General features: G+C 45.6%; 1 protein-coding gene across 4 annotated transcripts in view; it reads left to right on the top strand.

Annotated features, from left to right (window-relative positions):
• The window catches only part of LOC138803692 (barrier-to-autointegration factor-like protein), a 49,903-nt gene that overhangs the window by 11,441 nt on the left and 18,882 nt on the right, over window positions 1–19,580 (top strand). For 2 of the 4 annotated variants that reach the window (XM_069987747.1, XM_069987748.1), the window contains exon 1: window positions 11,219–11,317. The exons of the other annotated variants lie outside the window; for them this stretch is intronic. The gene's annotated coding sequence lies outside the window, so the exon portion shown is untranslated. Of the gene's footprint in view, window positions 1–11,218; window positions 11,318–19,580 lie in introns of those variants that run through there. 4 annotated transcript variants of the gene reach the window in all.

Raw genomic sequence — 19,580 nt, 5'->3', positions numbered from 1 at the left:
GCTCCCAAATAAATTCACATGGCAAAGTGATATACAAGGACTGTGAAGGAGCCCTCCGCTATTTCCTTTCCTTTTTTAACAAATATCACCTTCAAAATGAAGACCACAAAACTCTTCTCTCCAAATAACCAGGAAACAAACAAAAACTACAAGTGTTGGTGTGGCTCAAGTGGTAGAGCACCGAGCCTTGAGTGAAAAAGCTAAAGGAAGCCCTGAATTCAAGCCCCACTACCAGCAAATATACAAACAAACAAAACACCCTACTGCTTCTATCTTATCAGGAGCTAAAATGCTTCTCTGCCTGACTTATTTTCTCTTGCCAGTCCTGGAGCTTGAACTCAGAGCCTAGGCACTGTCCCTGAGCAACTTTTGCTCAAGGCTGGCACTCTACCACTTGAGCCAAAGCACCACTTCTGGCTTTTTCTGTGATTAATTGGAAATAAGAGTCTCAGACTTTCCTGCCCAGGCTGGCTTTGAACCTGGATCCTCAGATCTCAGCTTCCTTAGTAGCTAGGATTATGGGCTCTCTGCCTGAATTTTATAAACCTCCATATACCAGAGGCTGTTTAACAAGCAGTACTGTTGCTTCCTGGAGCACATCCCCACCCTCTCACCTTTCAAATGTGATCAGCATTCATTCATTCATTCATTCATTGGCACTAGGTTTACAAGTACCCTGTTTCTATTGCTCTTGTTGGTGGGGATGTTTTGGTTGTTCCCCATCCTGAAAGAGCAAACACAACTCCCCATCTACAAAGCTCTCAACACCCCTCCTCACCCAACCACCACCACTGGCTCCCTCTGGGTCACCAAAGGTTACTGGTAGATAATGTATAAACAAGAGTCAACCCTGAAGCACCAATAAAACTGTAAGGCCCAAGCCATACTTTTTTCCTTCTCAACCCCCTGAGATTTCTATTCTTCAATAAGCTAGTTTTGGTTTCAGGAAGTCCTTTCTTAGGTCTACCTTAAGTCCCTCCTACCTCACTATGTGCTTATTTCTTCAAGTTTTGTTCTTCATTGCTTTAGGGCAAAGCTGAGACACCCTGCTCAATGCTGGGTCTGGTTTAGGAAGCATCTGTCTCTGTCAGTTGATTAGTAAGTGCCTGACACTTCAGCATCATTATTTGATTCCATTTCAGGTTCTTTCCTCCAGCCTTAAAAACTGCAGCTCCTTAAGCTTCTGTTCCCAAACCACTTCATCACCATCTAGCTCTTCTCAAACTCCACTAATCAGCTTTTATTTTTCCTTTATTTTTTAATCATTAGTGAGAGTTTTGAAGAAGGTACTTAGCCAGACGAAAGGGAAAAAAAAATGGAAGTCTAATAAAACTCTGAAAGGACCCAGTAAGGGGAATGAGCTCCACTCTGCCTTCAGCCTGGCTGTTCCTTCGACAAGCTAATCCATCAGACAGGCTGTCCTGGCTCAGCACAGCGCTCCCAGACTCCCTCGTGAATGTGAACTGCAGAAAAATTAGATTTGGAGGGAGGAGAACTTAGTCTGCACCCCCATTGGCTTTCTGTGTTAGGCTGCTGGTGGCCACTGTCGTCAGAGAACTCCAGATCTGTGTAGAATTTAGTTACTTCTGTTTAATTTAGGCAGCTCCCCCCACCTTCTTTACAGAGTCATTTCCTTAGGAGGCCACTGATTCTCACAGAGCTCTAGGTACCATCTGCTGGGGCTGAGGGTGGGGGTGGGGTGGGGAGGGAGTTGTGTGCCTGTGAGTGAGAGAGAAGGGGAATGACAGACTAATTCATAGTTGTTTTATTGGTTACTATTCAATGCCTCTTCAATATTTTTGCTGAAGTAGCAACAGAATGGAAGTGAACATTGAGGGTTGGAGACTCTATCCATCAATCTTAGAACCATGTTAGTATTGATGCTAAAACCCATGTGAACCGGATGCCAGGGGTTCATACCTGTAATCCAAGCTACTCAGGAGGCAAAGCTCAGGGATAGCATCCAGGATCTGAGTTCAAAACCAGGACCAACACACACACACACACACACACACACACACACACACACACACACACACACACGTACAGAGGGGGAGAGAGAGCGAGAGAGAAAGAAAGAAAGAGAGAAAGAGAGAAAGAAAGAAAGAGAGAAAGAGAGAAAGAGAGAAAGAAAGAAAGAAAGAAAGAAAGAAAGAAAGAAAGAAAGAAAGAAAGAAAGAAAGAAAGGAAGGAAGGAAGGAAGGAAGGAAGGAAGGAAGGAAGGCAGAGAGAAAGAAAGAAAGAAAGAAAGAAAGAAAGAAAGAAAGAAAGAAAGAAAGAAAGAAAGAAAGAAAGAAAGAGTGGCTGGAAAGGTGGCTCAGTGGTAGAGCGCTTGCCTTGCATGCATGAGGCCCTGGGTTCGATTCCTCAGCACCACATAAGCAAAAAGAAAAAAGCCGGAACTGGTGCTGTGTCTCAGGTGGTAGAGTGCTAGCCTGGAGCTGAAGAGCTGAGGGACAGTGCCCAGGCCCAGAGTTCAAGCCCCACGACAGGACCCCCCCCAAAAAAAAAGGAAGGAAGGAAGGAAGGAAGGGAAAGAAGAAAGAAAGAGTAAGAGAGAGAAAGAGTGAGTGTGGGGGGGAGAGAGAGAATGTGTAATTTTTGCATTCTTCTCCAAAATAGATTCACATTGCCAGGTGTCAAAATGGAAATAGCTTTATTGTAATTTTGTGTATATGTATGTGCCAGTACTGGGGCTTGAACTTAGGACCTGGGTGTTATCCTTTAGCTTTTTTACACAAGGCTGGCACTCTACCACTTGAGCAACAGCTCCACTTCTAGTTGTTTTTTTTTTTTTTTTTGGTAGCTAATTGGAAATAAGAGTCTCACAGACTTTCCTGCAGGGATTGGCTTCAAACTGTCATCCTCAGATCTCAACCTCCTGAACAACTAGAATTACAGGCGTGAGCGTGAGCCAACTATGCTCAGCTAGCTCTATTGCAACTTTATGGTCTAAGAGTAGACATGTTTGAATATATAATATGTATATGCAGGATAAGATATAAAGAAAAATACAAGAGAGATCTATCTTCTGATGTTGCATTTAAGTATTTCCCTTTTGTTCTTCTCTCTGTCACCCCCCCCCCCCCGCCTCTTTTTTGTTGGTCCTTAGGCTTGAACTCAGAGCTTTTTCACTCAAGGCTAGCACTCTACCACTTTGAACCACAGTGCCACTTCCAGCTTTCTGGTGGTTAATTGAAGATAAGAGTCTCATGGATTTTCCTGCCTGGGCTGGGATCAAACCATGATTCTCAGATTTCAGCCTCTTGAGTAGCTAGGATTACAGGCATGAGCCACCAGCACCCAGCCTACACTATTTTCTATATAGAAAAACACATTGTTTCACAGTACAGTGGTTTATTATTGTTTTGTTTATTTATTTTGACACAATACAATGTTTTGAATCATCACTCACTAAAAAGATTCTGAGTGTTTATCTGATATCAAGTAGTCTAAGCACTGGGGGATTGACTTACACTATTGTCCAGTTTGAAAAGCAAGTGTGTGGGTATGATTGCTCAGAGAAATGGTGTGTATTCACACGAGGAGGGAAGGAACATTAGTAGAAGAACATTCTGGAACATTTTCAAGGTGGTCTCTACAACAAGAGCAGGGTGCTTTCCTGCCTCTGCTTATGTCACCTAGGACAGTGGTACCATCGCTGGGGGGTGGGCTGATGTTTCCCAGCATGACTCACCCACCTTCCTCTTGGGAAGCTTTGCCCTCCTTCCACAGAGCAAATATGCCGGTTGCTCAAGAAGCCTTTTGTTTCTTTCACACATGAAAATTAATGAGCTCCCTCTTTGGCATGGGTTAGAAAATTCCACTATGGTGTTGGCAGGGCTTGCACTGGTCCCAGAACCTTGCAAAATCCCCATGCTGACACTGAAGAGAGCCGTGAGGTGGGCTCTCCTTGCTTTTGGTGGGGAAAGGATGATACAGCGGAGAAGAGAACACCTGGCCAGGAAGGTTATACCCAGCAGTTTTTTTTTCCTGTGCTCTTTTCCAAACACATGCATCTCTGTAGGTAGCACAATGCCCTCTTTATTGCCCTGTCTTCAGTGGAGTTGTTTGACCAGGGCAACCACACCTGGAGAGATTCCTCCAGCCACTGGGACCAGAACACCTAGCATTTACCTCCTAGTCCCTTCTTTCTGCAAAACAGTTGACAACTGAACTGAATCCATGAAATGTGTAGCCTACTGGTCAATAACTATTTGTTCATTCAGTCTGTAATTTGGAGGCACCTTTGGTATCCAAGGCTGGAGCTCTGTCTATGAGCAAAACAGACAGAACCTCTCTAACAGAAGGGAGATTTTTGAATGGGAGGTAGACCATCAGAGCCAAACAAGCCAGGTAACTTCAGGTTCTGAATTGTCCCTTGATCAGCACTTTTGCTTTAATCATGGCCAATGGAAGTCCAAAAAAAAAAAAGGAAAATTGCAAAAAAAAAAAAAGAAATCCATGAGTTTTAATTTGCATGCTGTTCTAAGTAGTCACACAGATAAATGAATCACCACTTTGTGCAAAGTAGCCAAGCTGTATAGGCTACCCTCCTGCTAGTCACAGGAGCCTGATGTCACATGGGCTGCCTCAGCACCACTATGCTTGTGTTTGGGTAACCTCTGCTTAATAATGCTCTGAGCACAAGGACATTGATGCAGTGGAGGCACCTGGGTATAAAACGTGGAAAGGATATAATTGTCTCTGGTACTGTGTGATAGCATTGCTGGGCACAAAGGAAAAGACGCCATATTTATTAGAACAAGGGAGGATTGCTTCTAACTACAATAGAGAAGCGACAGAGAACCATGTGAACGTGAGGAGGTACATGCTTTAGGAGGCTTAGGCACAGTCTCAAGAGATATTGGATCTAAAATAAAAATCAGCTACAGGGAGATGTAGAAACCGGAGTCTTCCAGGTAGGAGTAATAGTGTATGCAGAGGCCCTGAGGTGGGAACATAATTGACCATTTCAGAGAACTGGATGAAAGTTGACAAGGAAGGAGTAGCAAAGAGCAATGAATGAAAGAGGCCTAAAAGAAAGGCAGGGCCTATATTTATTATATGAACACTCTATATACCACTGTGTGTTTACTAGTTTATATAAGACTTTCAACACACAACCTCAATCCAATGATCCCAACCACACCACTGTATAAATAAGGAAACGGGGTGAGGAAATGACTTTTTCAAGGCCAGAAAACTAGGAAGTAGTAAGACAGAAATTTTGAGCAAGGACTGAAGATTCTCTTCACATAGCAGGAAAAATTATTCACATCAATGCTTGGGATATAGACAGTGAGCAACCAGTGCTACTGTATAAGTAGTTTTGTGCCAAATTAGACTTGTTTTCTCTAAATTGCTATGCTAAAGGTGGATGGAAATATAAAGAATAAAGATTTATCCTTTGGGATGATGATGTAATTGAGTAGTTAGGCTACCATAGCCTAGCATGTGTGAAGTTCTAGGTTTTGATCACCAGAGACATAGACAGAGAGAGAAAGAAGACAAGAGAGAGAGATATAGGAGAGATCAGTCCAGTCCAGTCCCTGATGAAGACATGATGTAGTTACAAAGCAGCAAAGTATAGAAAGTTGGTGGGTGAAATACTAAGACAGTATTTGCTTTAGCCAGGAACATTATGGCTGACTTTCTAAGGGATTCCAGTCTGCTTTGAAGTCTTAGAACAGGCGATATCCAGAAACAAATCCATAGGATTTTACCACACAGAATACACACTGAACATGTAGCATCCTGGAGACCACCATACCTTCCTCACTCCACGTGCAATAAACAGGGACATTTCTCTTACTATTACATAAGAGAAGAATCATGTAGGTAGGAATTATTGATAAGTCTAAGAAGATAAAAGAACCATCTAGAATACCATCCATGAAACACAAACCTTTCCTACTTTAATGTATTTCCTTTTAGAGTTTCCCTAGACAAGCAATTTGTGTATTTGCCTGTATGTTTAATAAATAACATAATATACTGGACAAACACACTTCTGTGCATGCATTTACCTTTAATAAGGTATACATTAGACTTTTAAGATTGTTTTCTTTTTCTTTTTTACTTTTTTCTTTTTGTCAGTTGTGGGACTTGAAACTCAGGGCCTGGGCATTGTCCTTGAGCTTTTCCCTCTCACGGCTAGTGCTTTACCACTTTGAGCCACAGGTCCACTTGTGATTTTCTGGTGGTTAGTTGGAACCACCAGTGAGTGCCTGGCTTCAATTCATCCATTTAATTGTATAGATCTGTGTTGCTGTTCACACAGCGGGACCCGGGAACTCAGTGTCTGGTAAGCAGAAAGGAACCCTACCTTGCGGGTATAGACAAAGTTTATTAAAAACATCATACACTTAGATAGGGCATAGGGGCAGAGAAGATTAAGTCTGTAGTCAGAGGACAGTCACAGGACAGTCACAGATAATCAAAGGGCAGAAAGTAGACCTTCTTGGGGAATGTGGACAAGTAGCAACCTTTAATTGGTGATTGGAAAGTGTCCTTTAAGGTAATAAAAGAGGAAGCAAGGAGCAAGTGGGGCTCCATTAAATAGACAAAAGGAATCTTGACATTGTTCTACACAGTTAACTAAGAGGAGCACCAACAGCACTTCCCCCAAACCATCACCTGAGTCTGGCAGTGGGTGCAGGACCTTGCCCTGCATGGAGGAAGGGGCTTTCCTTCCCCCACCCCCGCCCTCCAGGAATGTGTGCCAGCATGCACCCTCATGGCACACCGGAACTCAGATGGGGTCTTACTCGTCAATGTCTCCCACAGATCTGAATATTAAGCAGGGTGCTGGTGGCTCATGTCTGTAATCCTAGCTACTCAGGAGGCTGAGATCTGAGGATATTTGTTCAAAGCTAGCCTGGTCAGGAAAGCCCATCAGACTCTTGTCTCCAGTTGATTTCCCCAAAAAGCTGGAAGTTGAGCTGTGGCTAAAGTGATAGAGATCTAGATCTAGCCTTGAACAAAAACGCACAAAGACAGTGCCCAGGCCCCGAACGCAAGCCCCAGAACATTCATAGTCTCTCTCTCTCTCTCTCTCTCTCTCTCTCTCTCTCTCACACACACACACACACACACACACACACAATCAAGAATATTCCTTTTTTTTAAAATTTATTTTGCCGGTTGTGGGGCTGAACTCTGGGCCTGGGTGCTGTCCCTCAGCTCTTCAGTTCAAGGCTAGCGCTCTACCACTTGAGCCAAAGTACCACTTGCGGCTTTTTCTACATATGTGGTGCTGAGGAATCGAACCCAGGGCCTCATGCATGCAAGGCAAGCACTCTACCACTGAGCCACCTTCCCAGCCCTCAAGAATATTCCTTATACCCAAAGAATCACCTGTGGCAGCTTTAGCCCATCCCCCATCCCCCCCACTCCTTCAAGCAACTATTGAACTTACCTCTGTGGCCTCAGATTCTCTTGTTCTAGAACTTCCCATAAATGAAATCCTGTTGGTACTCCTTTATTTCTGCCTCTATTGCTTAGCTGGATTTGAACTCAGGGCATGACACTTGTTAGATAGTTGCTCTAGCACTTGAATCACACTTCCAGCTCTTGCTTTAGTTAACTTTTCAGATAGGGTCTCTCTTTTTTCTTGCCCAGGACCAGTCTTGGATTGTGATTCTCCTAAGTATACTTCCCATGTAGCTCACATTACAGATGAACATCAATCATGCTTGTAAGGTATATTAAATAGGTGGGTTTCATTAGGTAGCCAATGAAGAGAATACCATGTGCTATTCAGGGAGAAGTTTATTTACCAAACTGTTGACCCTGCCATGCATGGTAGAGAAGCATGGCTGAAAAGGAAAGGGGCAACCTACCCCTGGCCAGGGACAGGAAGAGGTGTGGCCAGGTAGGGGGAAAGGTGTGGCCACACTGGATCTGGATATGGCCTCAGGGTCTGGGACCCTCCTGAGGTCAGATAGGAGGCATGTGACCAGAGGTGGCCCAAGATGTGACCTAGCAGGAGGGAAAGGTGACTGCTTCCAGGTGTGTCAGTTACCTAGGTAACAGATACTGGGCAGAAACTTAGCCAAGAGGTAGGGAGATGTCCCTGTGCAGACCTTACAATGCTCTGTTTATTTTTTTGAGATGAGGCTTGATAATTTGGGGGGGGGGGAGGGACAGGGCCTTGAACCACAATCCTCCCTATTTCTGCCTCCTGAGTATCCTAGATTACAAGTGTGTGTCACCTTTACTGGCTGACTCCATCCTGAGTTCTCCAAATTGGGTCTAAGGGCTGTAGCCAGTGACCTTGTGAATCCTGGGTGTGACTGAAAGGTAGACCCAATACTCCGTCACTATAAGTGTCATGCTCCCATTAGCCAGATTGAAATGTGGGGGAAAGAAGAACCCTTGAGGTACCTTGTCCCCTAAGAATGACCTCTGAAGGTGGTCGGTCCATCAGCAATTGGGTTTGTCAGTGGCAAGTCCATCATTTCTATGAAGTGCCCGGTTGGAGAAACCTGGATTTGAATTATATTTTTCTTGCCATTTTTATTTGAGGAGGTAAGGGGGTGTTGGTGGGAGATGTGGGAGGAGTTAGGAGTAGGAGCCTGGGCCCATGGCAAAGGCAATGGAAGAGCTGCACGGATGGGTCTGTGGCTAGGTGTGAGGCTGGATGTAGCCGTGACATTGGCCCAGTTCTTAGGAAAGCGCCCTCTCCAAACATCTGATGCTCCCCAAAGTGTGGACAAGAGCAGAGTTCCATACATTTTGCATATGCAAGCCCCCACCCCCACCCACGAGCATTCTCTGTGGCCACCTTGATGGTCCTCCAAAGGGCAGGCAGCAGAGGGCCTCCATCTGCCCCGAGACCTGGTGCTCCCCAGTGAGTCAGACATGCTCCAAATTCTGCTAAGCCAGTTTCTATGTTTCCCCTTGTAAATGTGACCTTACCAAGGGCAAGAACTAGCCCTGATTCATTGTCTTAGTTCAGTTTCCCCAGAAACAAAGCCTGAAACAAAGATTCTGGTGGCTTCAGTGTGTTTCGGGGCTGGTGCCAGCGTGAGGAGGTAGGAAGTAGAGACAGGAGGAAGGCTGCAGCAGAAGGTGTGTCCTCAAGGCAGTTACCACCCAGGCCCCCTCCTCCCTACCCGGACATGAGGGGGATCCAGGAGACAGTGCAGAGCAGCTCCCTTCCCCCATTCATTTACCGGAACAGGAAGGAGCTGGTGATTGGTGCCACTGGTGAAGGACATTCCTGGGGCTTCTGTCCTAACACTTGTAACTGCCCTGCTTGTAGGCAGTGGGGGCGCCAGGAGCAGCAGAAAACCCCAAGTAGAGCACATGGACGCTGGCAGCTGGAAGTCAGGTTGTTGACAAGAGGGTACAGGCCGGGCCTGACGATGTCAGCAGGGGCCTCCAATGCCAATTCAGTCCCGGCAATGAATAGATACTACAGCACATTGGCTCAACCCAAAGGGCTCAGCTAACTTTGGCCTCAAAGCCACAGCTCCTGTTTGTTCTCCAGTAACCTCAAAATACTGCCATCAGCTGGCAGGACTATTTTAGGATCAAACCCAGGATACTAGCACCCCTTCCTTCTCAAAGTATGGTCCCTGAACCAACATCGTTTCCATGGGCTAGTGACTTGTTCAAAATGGGAATTTAGGGCTCCCATCTTAGATCCAATAATCAGGATTTCTGGGAGTGGAACGTGTTCATTTAACCACCGCTCCACGTGACTGTAGTTTGCTCTAAAGCATGAAATCCACTGTTTAGACTCTAAAACTTAGAGTTGCCAATGTCGCTTGGAGCAGTGGTTGAATGAACACGTTCTACTCCCAGAATACTAGGCTTCTAAAATGTTTTCGACTTTGCCCTATTTAGGGAGCTTTCTTTTCCTTTTAGGTGTTTTAAATATAAATTGTACCTAATTATCAATTTCCAACAGAAAAGTAACCCATGCACACTACTATCTGAGATAACCTATGGGACATCTGTGTTGGGTGTTTGTTTTCCTGAGCTAATATTTAAATCCTGTCTTGAGGCCAGACCAGGTGGCAGGAAGGAAAATTACATATATTTCTCAATCAGTAGAAAAATTTTAAAAAACAAAACAAAAAAAAAATCCTGGAGTTTTGAATGTCTCATAGAAATGGGAAGAGTTGGGATACCCCTTAAATCAACTGGTATGGAAAAATATTAACAAAGATGAACTTGGGGCTGGGACTTGGTGGCTCACGCCTATAATCATAACTACACAAGAGGCTGAGATCTGAAGATTGAGATTCAAAGCCAGCCCCAACAGAAAAATACAAGAGATACTTAACTTTTTTTTTCTTTGGTTGGTTATGGGGCTTGAACTCTGGGCCTGGGCACTGTCCCTCAGCTCTTCAGCTCAAGGCTAGCGCTCTACCACTTGAACCACAGCACCACTTCCTGTTTTGTTTTGTTTTTTTTCTTCTGGTGATTTATTGGCAATAAGAGTCACAAACTTGCTGGGCGCTGGTGGCTCACGCCTGTAATCCTAGCTACTCAGGAGGCTGAGATCTGAGGATCGCGGTTCAAAGCCAGCCCAGGCAGGAGAGACCGTGAGACTCCTATCTCCAATAAACCACCAGAAAACCAGAAGTGGCGCTGTAGCTCAAGTGGTAGAGCGCTCTCCTTGAGCTGAAGAGCTGAGGGATAGTGCCCAGGCCCAGAGTTCAAGCCCCATGACCGACCAAAAAAAAAAAAAAAGAGTCACGAACTTTCCTGCCCAGGCTGGCTTTGAACCGAGATCCTTCAATCTCAGCCTCCTGAGTAGCTAGGATTACGGGCATGAGCCACTGACACCCGGCTAAGAGATGCTTAACTCTAATTAACCAGCAAGAAGCTGGAAGTAGAGGTGTGGCTCAAGTGGTAGAGCACAAATCTTGGTGGTGGTGGGGAGCCAAGCAAGAGTACAAAGCCCTGGGTTCAAGCCCAGGCACCAAACAAACAAACAAAAAATCATAAAGATGGTTTTGATTTCAGGTAGGAGCAGGACAGAATCAGCAGTGGCTTCATCTGCCATGTCCTGTGTGTGGTAGACATCTCATTGCTTCATTTAGCAGTGTGATCAAAAATATTACACAGACTAGTCCATTTCTTCTAGAGGGACAGCCCTCCTGCCTGCCCTGTGCCTTGATACCAACCAGTCACAGAAGGCCTTCCTATAGGAACACCTCAGTGGTGTGACATCACAATGTAGTCCATTCTGAATCTTGAGACTGATTTGTCCCCTTGGGCCCAGGACATTTGCTTACCTGTAAGAGCTCCCCTTGGTTACTGAGGCAAGCCGTCTGTGCTGTCTTGTCAGGTATACCTGGTAAGTACTGAACCAGTCAGAGCACTGAGGGAAGGGAGAGACAGCCACTGGCTGCTGGTTCCTATGTACCATAAGATTGGATGGGGCCACGTTGGTGACTGGGAATGTGTGAGGATAAACCCCCAACTCTTCCTGGGAAAGCTGCCTAGCTCATGTATATATCCCCTTCCTCCCAGCCTCTTCCTGCCAGGTAGCCAACCACAGGAGGCAAGACTGGAATGGCCTATAAAGCTGAATTGTCTACGTATGCCAGCACCCTGGACAAAAGTCATTTGTGGTCATAATATTTTTTTTCCTTTTACTATTTTTAATGAATTTTTTATTGTGAAAATACTGTACAGAGGGGTTACAATCACATGAGCAAGGACATGAGTCCATTTCTTATCAAGCATTGTTGCCTCCTCTGTTTTTCCCCTACCATCCCTTCCCTCCCATCTCCACAACTACATTCCTGTGCCCTCCCCCCCAAGCCTATATTGTAAAGTTTGTTTTTCGACATAGCGTCTTATACATCTCATTGTTGCAATGGGTTAACCTGTATTCCTATTTAAACAATTTGTTTTTCCCTTCCCCTCCCCAAATTATACCAACATCAAATACAGTGAAAACAGGGGTTATACTGTGGGGGAGGGACATACAAAGCAATATTGATTTATGATAGTAGTTGGATTTGAACTTATACTTGTTAGGTTCTCCTCCACTTGAGCCACATCTCCAGCCATCACTTAAGTGTGTGTGTGTGTGTGTGTGTGTGTGTGTGTGTGTGTGTGTCCATATTGGGACTTGAATGAATTCAGTGCCTGAGCACTGTCCCTGAGCTTTTTTTCTTCCCCCTCAGGGCTAGCACTCTACCACTTGAGCCATGGTTCCACTTGCAGCTTTTTGGTGGTTATTTGGAGAAAGAGTCTCACGAATTTTCCTGCTTGGGTAGATCTTGAACCACAATCCTCAGAACTGTTTCCAAAGTAACTAGAATTACAGACATGAGCCACTGGTATTTTTGATAGATGCCTATGACAGAAAATCTGGGCTCTCCCATGGCAAATCCAATAGTGTGAGCAGAGGTAGCTTTGGAGTACCAAGCTAGGGCTTCAGAGGGGTTTGATGGTAGCTGTCATCTGGAGAGGACAGAGGAAGAAAACCATACACCTACTTCGTGCCAGATGTGGTAGCAATATTACTACTTTTTGTTCCAACCAGGCTCTGTAAAGTGCCTTTTTCTTCTGCTTATCTCCATTCTGGACAGAATGCTTTGTTCTACACTGGGTGTGTGTTAAAAGAGGAATTAGTTGAAAGCTACATACACTCTGTGTTAACTGTCCCCAACAATAGAATACCCTGGAACTAGAAGAGGTGCCTCACAAGGCCAGGAGAGCTTTAACAGGAGCCAGCTTTCATCAGCACAGCTGGAGACCCAATTCTCACCACCACTCTGGTGGTAAGGATCTAGAAGATCCTTAAAGGCCATTTCCAAATCCAAGATTGTAGGAGTTTGTGTCCCAACAGTTTACTCACTTTATGATGGAACCCACATGGGCCAGGCTTTCCAGGTTGGCTGAACATTGTAAAGTAGGAAGAATTGTAAGGAACCCACAATCAGCCATACCAACCTCATAGGCTCCAGATGACTCACTGAAGCACATGCTGACTAAGGTGTCCCAGGCTGCAGAGCGAATTCGCAGAGTTAAAATGTGTTCAGAAAATAAACAGAGGAACCAGCCTGGGCACTATTCAAATGTCCTGTGCCCATCCATTTTCCTTCCCTCCTAACAAGATTATGCTTCAGGCCTGGTATGATATTACACATCTATACTCTTAAGCACTCGGGAAGAAGGATTAAGAGTTTGAGACCAGTCTGAACGTATATAGTAAGTTCCAGGTCAGCCTGGGCCACATAGTAAGACCTGTCACAAACATCAAATTATGATTCAGCCATCCCTGACTGAACACCTACTGTATACCAAGTATGAGTCCAGAGGTGTGTTACTTATCTATTCACTGACCCCATCAAGTGGATGTCACTGCTCATATTTCTCAGATGACAAGATAACCCACCTGAGGTTGTCGTACTAACTGTGTTACTTCACAGGAGTAAATGGCAAAGCTAGTCTCTCTTGCCTGCTTGGAGGAGAGCTTGCAAGGCCCACTCAGGTCAGTTGCCATTGTCTGGCTGGATTCCATGGGATAGTTTCAAGCCCCTGCTGGGTTTTGCCCTGCTTGCTTTGGGATTCCCTGTGGACCTTCCTGGTTCATCACCCAGGCCCCTGATTCTGATGGGACAAGATAAGCGAGTGGCTGTTTCCCACCAACAGATGCTCTGTGCCCAGGGAGAAAATATGCTAATAGAACCCAGCTTCGGCTAATTGTGGCAATTTCCCTTCTGCATGTCATCCTGAAATAGTAGCCAGGCTCTTTTTTCACATCAGGGAGCCCCAAATGAGCAGCTTAGATGGGGTTGTAGGCAAGTCGGTGAGCCAGACCTCCCTGCTACAGTTACACAGAAGAAGCTAGATAGGGGCTTCAGTGAACGCTGGGTTCCGCTGTTGGCAAACTTGGTTTATTGCAGTGGATAATTTGGACCTGCTGTTAAGCTGGAAGAGCCTCATTTAAACCTAAGAGGAAAATGGTACCTCAAGGCATTTAATAAAGGGCCAAACCCAAGGACATGCAGTCTGACCTTGAACTCAGATCCAGGCCTACATTTAATTTGTCCTAGAGGCAATGCTAGCCAATAGAAGAACTGTCTACAATTGTGAGAAGGTTCCACATGAATGATGTCCAGCCTGGAAACCACTAGCCTCTTAGGGTGGCTGAGAAAGCAGAGTACAGGGTCTATGCAAGTTCTAGAAGGCACATAGACCTTCTGCCCCAGGACAGCTAAAGGCATGTTCCACAGAATCCTGGCTCAAGGGATCCTTACTGATGTGAATTAAAAGTCTAGATGCTTAAGGAATGTTAGGTGATGATGGATTAGACCCAATCAGCCACTCCCTCGCTGTGCAGGACTTGTCAGAGCCTTAAATAGGCTGACTTAGACTTGAATCTTCAAGAGATAGGAGGGAAATTGGAGACTATTGCTTAGAAAATTATTAACCTAACTCTGTTGTGTTGGAAAACAACATGACTGGTTTTCCTTTGCTCTCCCAGCACAACTATAACACTGAAGACGTCTGTAATCCCAAAAGGTACGGGGATTTTTTTTTCCCCACCAGCAAGCTTGCATTGTTACCAAAATTGACCCTAATGTTCACTTCTGATGCTCTTTGCCTGGGGGGGGGGGGAGGAGGGGGCATTGTCATATCTCCTGTTCTAAGAGGCTCCCAAAGGCCACAGATGAGGAGGTGCACAGGGCAAGGTATAAGGGAGGACCCAGAGCTTCCTTGCCCTCTTTGTGTGTACCACCCGGCAGGAGCCTCCATTATTCAGTCAGGTGGGAGCTGTCTGCAGCTTGTGCCTTGAGATGAATGCAGACTTGTTGCATAGGCATGGCTGGAGCCTGGGCAATGGTGGAGAAATGGGATTGGCACCAGAGGGTCCGATCCAATGTTGGGTGTGGGTGTGGAAACACAGCACAGCAGTCTTATTTACATTCTTCATGGCCCCTCTCTCTCAGCAGTATTCCTTCCTCCAGGAAATGAAGCAGTGACCCTCCAGCATTCAGAAGGTCTTAGGACAGAAAATTTCCTTATAGCCAGCTAAATGCAAGGGATGATACAAGTTTCTATGACCCATAGTTGGGGGAGAATCATATGCTAGCAACTTTGGTTGAAAATAAATACACTGTAATGATTACATTGTAATCCTACCTGCTGGGAAGGCAGAGATAGTATCATGGTTTGAAGCTATCCCGGGCAAAAAGTTAGCAAAACCCCATCTTATCAACCAAGCTTCAGGGTGCCAATAGCATATGGCTGTCATCCTAGTTACTCAGGAGGCTGAGATCGAAGAATCATGGTTTGAAGCCAACTCAGGCATAAAATCTGTGAAACTCTTTTTTTTTTTTTGGGAGGGGATCTGGTCGTGGGGCCTGAACTCTGGGCCTGGCCACAGTCCCTCAGCTCTTCAGCTCAAGGCTAGCACTCTACCACTTGAGTCACAGCTTTTTTTCTTTTTGCTTATGTGGTGCTGAGGAATTGAACCCAGCGCCTCATGCATGCAAGGCAAGCGCTCTACCACTGAGCCACCTTCCCAGCCCAAATCTGTGAAACTCTTATTTCCAATTAGCTACCAAAAAGCTGGAAGTGGAGCTGTGGTTCTGTGGCAGAATGCCAGCCTTGAATGAAAAAGCTAAGAGATAACACTCAGGCCCTGAGATCAAATCCCAGTACCAAAAACGAAGCAAGAAACCTGGGTGTGGTAATGACCACATTTGTAATTTCAGCTATGTAGGAGAAGGACCGTACTCTGAGGCTGGCCCCGGCAAAAATGGAAGACCCTGTCTGAAAAAAAAAATAATAAAAAGACTGGGCAAAGGAGGATATGGCTCAAGTGGCAGTGCCTACTTATCAAGTGTGAGGCCCTGAGTATGTATGGGGGAAAAACATCATATATCAAAATATTACATCTGCTTTTATTAATAAAGAAACTGAGGCCAATAGAAGAAAAAGTGACTTGGGCAAGGCTATGTAACTAGTTCTTGCTGGGATTGCCCTATATACTATAACAAGGTCATACTTCATGCTGTGTAGAAGCGTCCTCAGGACAGCTAGATCCATGTATTTCTGCCCCTTCTGCCTGGAGGGTGTTTTGTTTTCTTCTCTGTAGACCCCCTTGAAGCAGCTCCGGGCTTCTTTCTATAGCAGGGCCCTGCAGGGAGTCCCCAGAGTGCCCCAGCCTGGCACATGGCCCTGGGACAAGGCCCTCAACATGGCAGCAGGCCTGCAGGAAACACAGAAGAGTACAGAAGAACCTGTGGCTCTGTCTTAGGAAAACATGACCACCCAACCAGCAAGACGCCACACTGGCGAGGCTGAAGAGGCCCCTGCTTAGCTTGGCCCCAGCTGCAGGAGTTGGCGCCAGTCAGACCCTTGAGAGGGCCAGGCAGGAGGGGCCAGAGGGGAGGTATTGTTGTTGTTGCTGGAACCAGGCACTCTAAATCCAGACAGATGGTGGTGCATCAGGGTTGTACATGCTGACGTCAGGGTCACTGCTGTGATGACATCACTCTTGAGACTTTCCTAGGACTGGATGTTCTGTGTGGGTTACTCAGTGACCCAGCCTAGTGATGCTATGACCACATAGATCAGAGAAAGGCAGTCTTGGATGAGTTGGCTGTACTCACAGGTGTTTGCTAAGTCTGAAGAGAGCATGCTCTGATGCATTTCCTTGCTAAGATCATGAGCATGTTATATCCAACTGCTCCAGCTTCTGTTTCCTCATCAGGCAAACTTGGCTAGAATGAGTTCTTGCCTTGTAGCTCTGTTGTAAAGAGTTAATATGATCTTTGTGAAGCAGTAAAGTTCCTTGCAGTGGCCAGAATGGAGAGGTAAGAATCAAGGTCATCCAGCAAAGGACAAATGAAGATCATATGTCCAGCCATGCCCTGTTAGTGGCGTCAGGGAGAAGCAAGCAGCATTCAGTGAGCAGCCAGGGATGGTGCTGGATACAGGGCTGTGCACAGGGTTTTCTCTGTAGAGGAAGACAAGTGGTATATGTATCTTTTAGCCTGATCCTCTAGGGCACAGCCAGAGTGGAGAACAATTTCCAAATGCCACCAGCACTCACAGGCCACCGGAGGGAAGCACTGGGGATAGAACCTGGCACTCAGTCAGGTTTGCACAACATCTCCATGCCAGCTTGGAGTTGCAAATCCCAGTGGGAATTTAAGGAGATTCTAGAAGTGGTACCTGGCCACTGACTGCAAGAGAGAAGGGGAGGTTTGATGGTGGTCACCTATTGGTAGATATTCTTCATGGGGAAGGGCAGAGCACATCCTGAGAAGCCTCACCCAAGACAGAACATGAAAACCACATGACCCAAGGCAAAGGTTTCCTAAGCATTGGAAAACTCTTGATTGTGCAGATTCCTAACCTGCTGAATGCCCCTAGACCACAATACTGGGACTTGTGGTGTCAAGTTGTTTTTATATATGCAAGTGGGCATTTTTCTGGAAGGAAAGTCGGCAACAACAGAAGTAAATGGGTGATGTGATTTGTTAGAGGTTCACAGTGCTACAAATATGTGAATTATTGCCCAATGTTAAAGAATTAGGAACTCGATGTTGCACACTGGTGACTTGTGCCTCTGAATCCTAGCTACTAGAAGGCTGTGATTCAAAGATTTGAAGTCTTGGAGACTCCATCTCCAACATACCCAACAAAAAGCCCAGACAGAGGCATGGTTCAAGTGGCAGAGCCCCAGGCAAGAGAGCAAACCAAGCAAGTAGGAGGTCCTGAGTTTAAATCCTATACTTGCAAAAAACAAAAGGAGGAAGAGGAGGAAAAAGAAGAGGAAGACAAAGGAAAAAGAAGAAGGAAGAGGAGGAGGAGGAGGAGGAAGAAATAAGCTAGGTACTTATTACCCTCTCACTGTTGTTCCTCAGTGAATTGTTTCCACTTGCTTGCTTGCTTCCCCCTCAGACTTTTGTATCTGTAACTCTTTGATCTGAGCTCTTCATAGATGTTAAAAAGATGCCTCATTAAAAAAAGTCAATAAAGCTAAGATCTCTTCCAGGTTAAACTTCTTGACTGAGAATTTTGGTGTTGAGATTGACTCTCAGCAGGAGCAAAACCCACCCTTCCCAGGCCAGGCAAGTTCATTTATTCTGAGCAATGTGTCTGAGCTTTCCTAATAGTGTACATAGGAAGAGGCAAACTGAACTGGAGCTCAGAAGGTATCCAGAAATGACCAGCCTCATTCCTATAGTCTAATAGGAGTGATTGCTAAATGAAAGAAATATAAATCTTTGGGAGATCCTTTCACTGTGGTATCAAAAACTTGGCTTTGAGTGCAGTCCAATCAAGAAGATAGAGCTCTCCTGCAGAATCCTTTTTCTGAAGCCACTGCCAACTAGCCTAGTGATGAGAACAAAATAAAATAAAACAGGGGTAAGAAAGACTCTTAAGTAGGTCTTTGCATCAGGGAAGAAAGACCAGACAAATCACTCTTGGAAAATTTCTGAACTGAGATGCACACAGATGCACATACTCCTATCCTCACAGAGAACTGTGCTAACTGAGACCCAGGAATCTGAGCTTCCTTGGTCCTTAGAAGGCACTGGAACTATTGTGCTGGGGGCCTCAGCAGGCTGGAGGAAGCAGTAAATGTGAGAGCAGAGGAGTAAAGGAAAATGGACCCTCATGCAAGCCGTCCTGTCTGGCAAGGAGCAAAAGGAAAACACATGAATGGAATTAATGTGGTATTAAAACACTATGAAGTTGCACTGGCCCATCTGTGCCTCAAGATGTCTCCTTGTCAGCGACTGTGGTCCCTTGTTTATATCTGCTTCCAAAGTAGAGGCATTCAATCCTTGGCTATGGAGCCCCTATGGAAAACTTTCTGAATGACTCTGTCAGTGCAAGCACAGCCATCAGCCTGTGCCATCAGTATTTAAGGGCCCACTTACTGTATCTTGTCTATGAAAACGGGAATTATAATAAAAAAAAAAGACTTGATGGATGGATTCAATGATAGCTTGGAGCAGTGCCTAAGAACCTGGGAACCTGTGTGAGCATTTCCTGCTTTCTTCGCTTGAGATCGAATCCCTGATTTTCCATAGCTCAACTTGACAATGGCATGACTGGTTCCATTCCGGAGAAATCATACTCAACCACAGTCAGCAGATTCAGTATCCTGAAGGCATTTTGTATTCTGGTGGGTTTATTGAGCAGTAGCGCTTTTGGAAGTAGAGAAGCACCTGTGGTTGGCCTGAGGAGGGACCCGTGACGTGTTGTGAAAGAGGATTAAGGAAGCGAGATAAGGTAAAGAAGGCAGGCACAAGCAGGGTACCTCCATGAGCAACTGAGGCTTATCCCCACTGGAGCCATCTGGGATGTGGGAGGACACTCCAGCATTGCCCCCTCTGAGGGGATGCACCTCACATCCCTCTCTTGAGTGCAGGCTGCTCCCAAGGAGGTCTTGCTTGTCTCCTGGCACTCCAGCCTTGTCCAGTCTCAGGGCAAAGAGTCATAAGCCCTTGGAATGGCTGTGGGTCCCAAGAGGACATAGTCAGGGGCAGGGCGAGCATCTTGTTCTAACTCCTAAGCTGGAGGGGAAAGAGCTGGGCTCTGAAGCTGCCCCATCCTAAGCATCCACTTCACCACTG

This window comes from Dipodomys merriami, unplaced genomic scaffold, assembly GCF_024711535.1.
Source record: "Dipodomys merriami isolate MVZ:Mamm:240054 unplaced genomic scaffold, mDipMer1.0.p SCAF_346, whole genome shotgun sequence".
NCBI classification, from domain to species: Eukaryota; Metazoa; Chordata; class Mammalia; order Rodentia; family Heteromyidae; genus Dipodomys; species Dipodomys merriami.
This window is presented reverse-complemented; position numbering and strand designations above follow the sequence as displayed.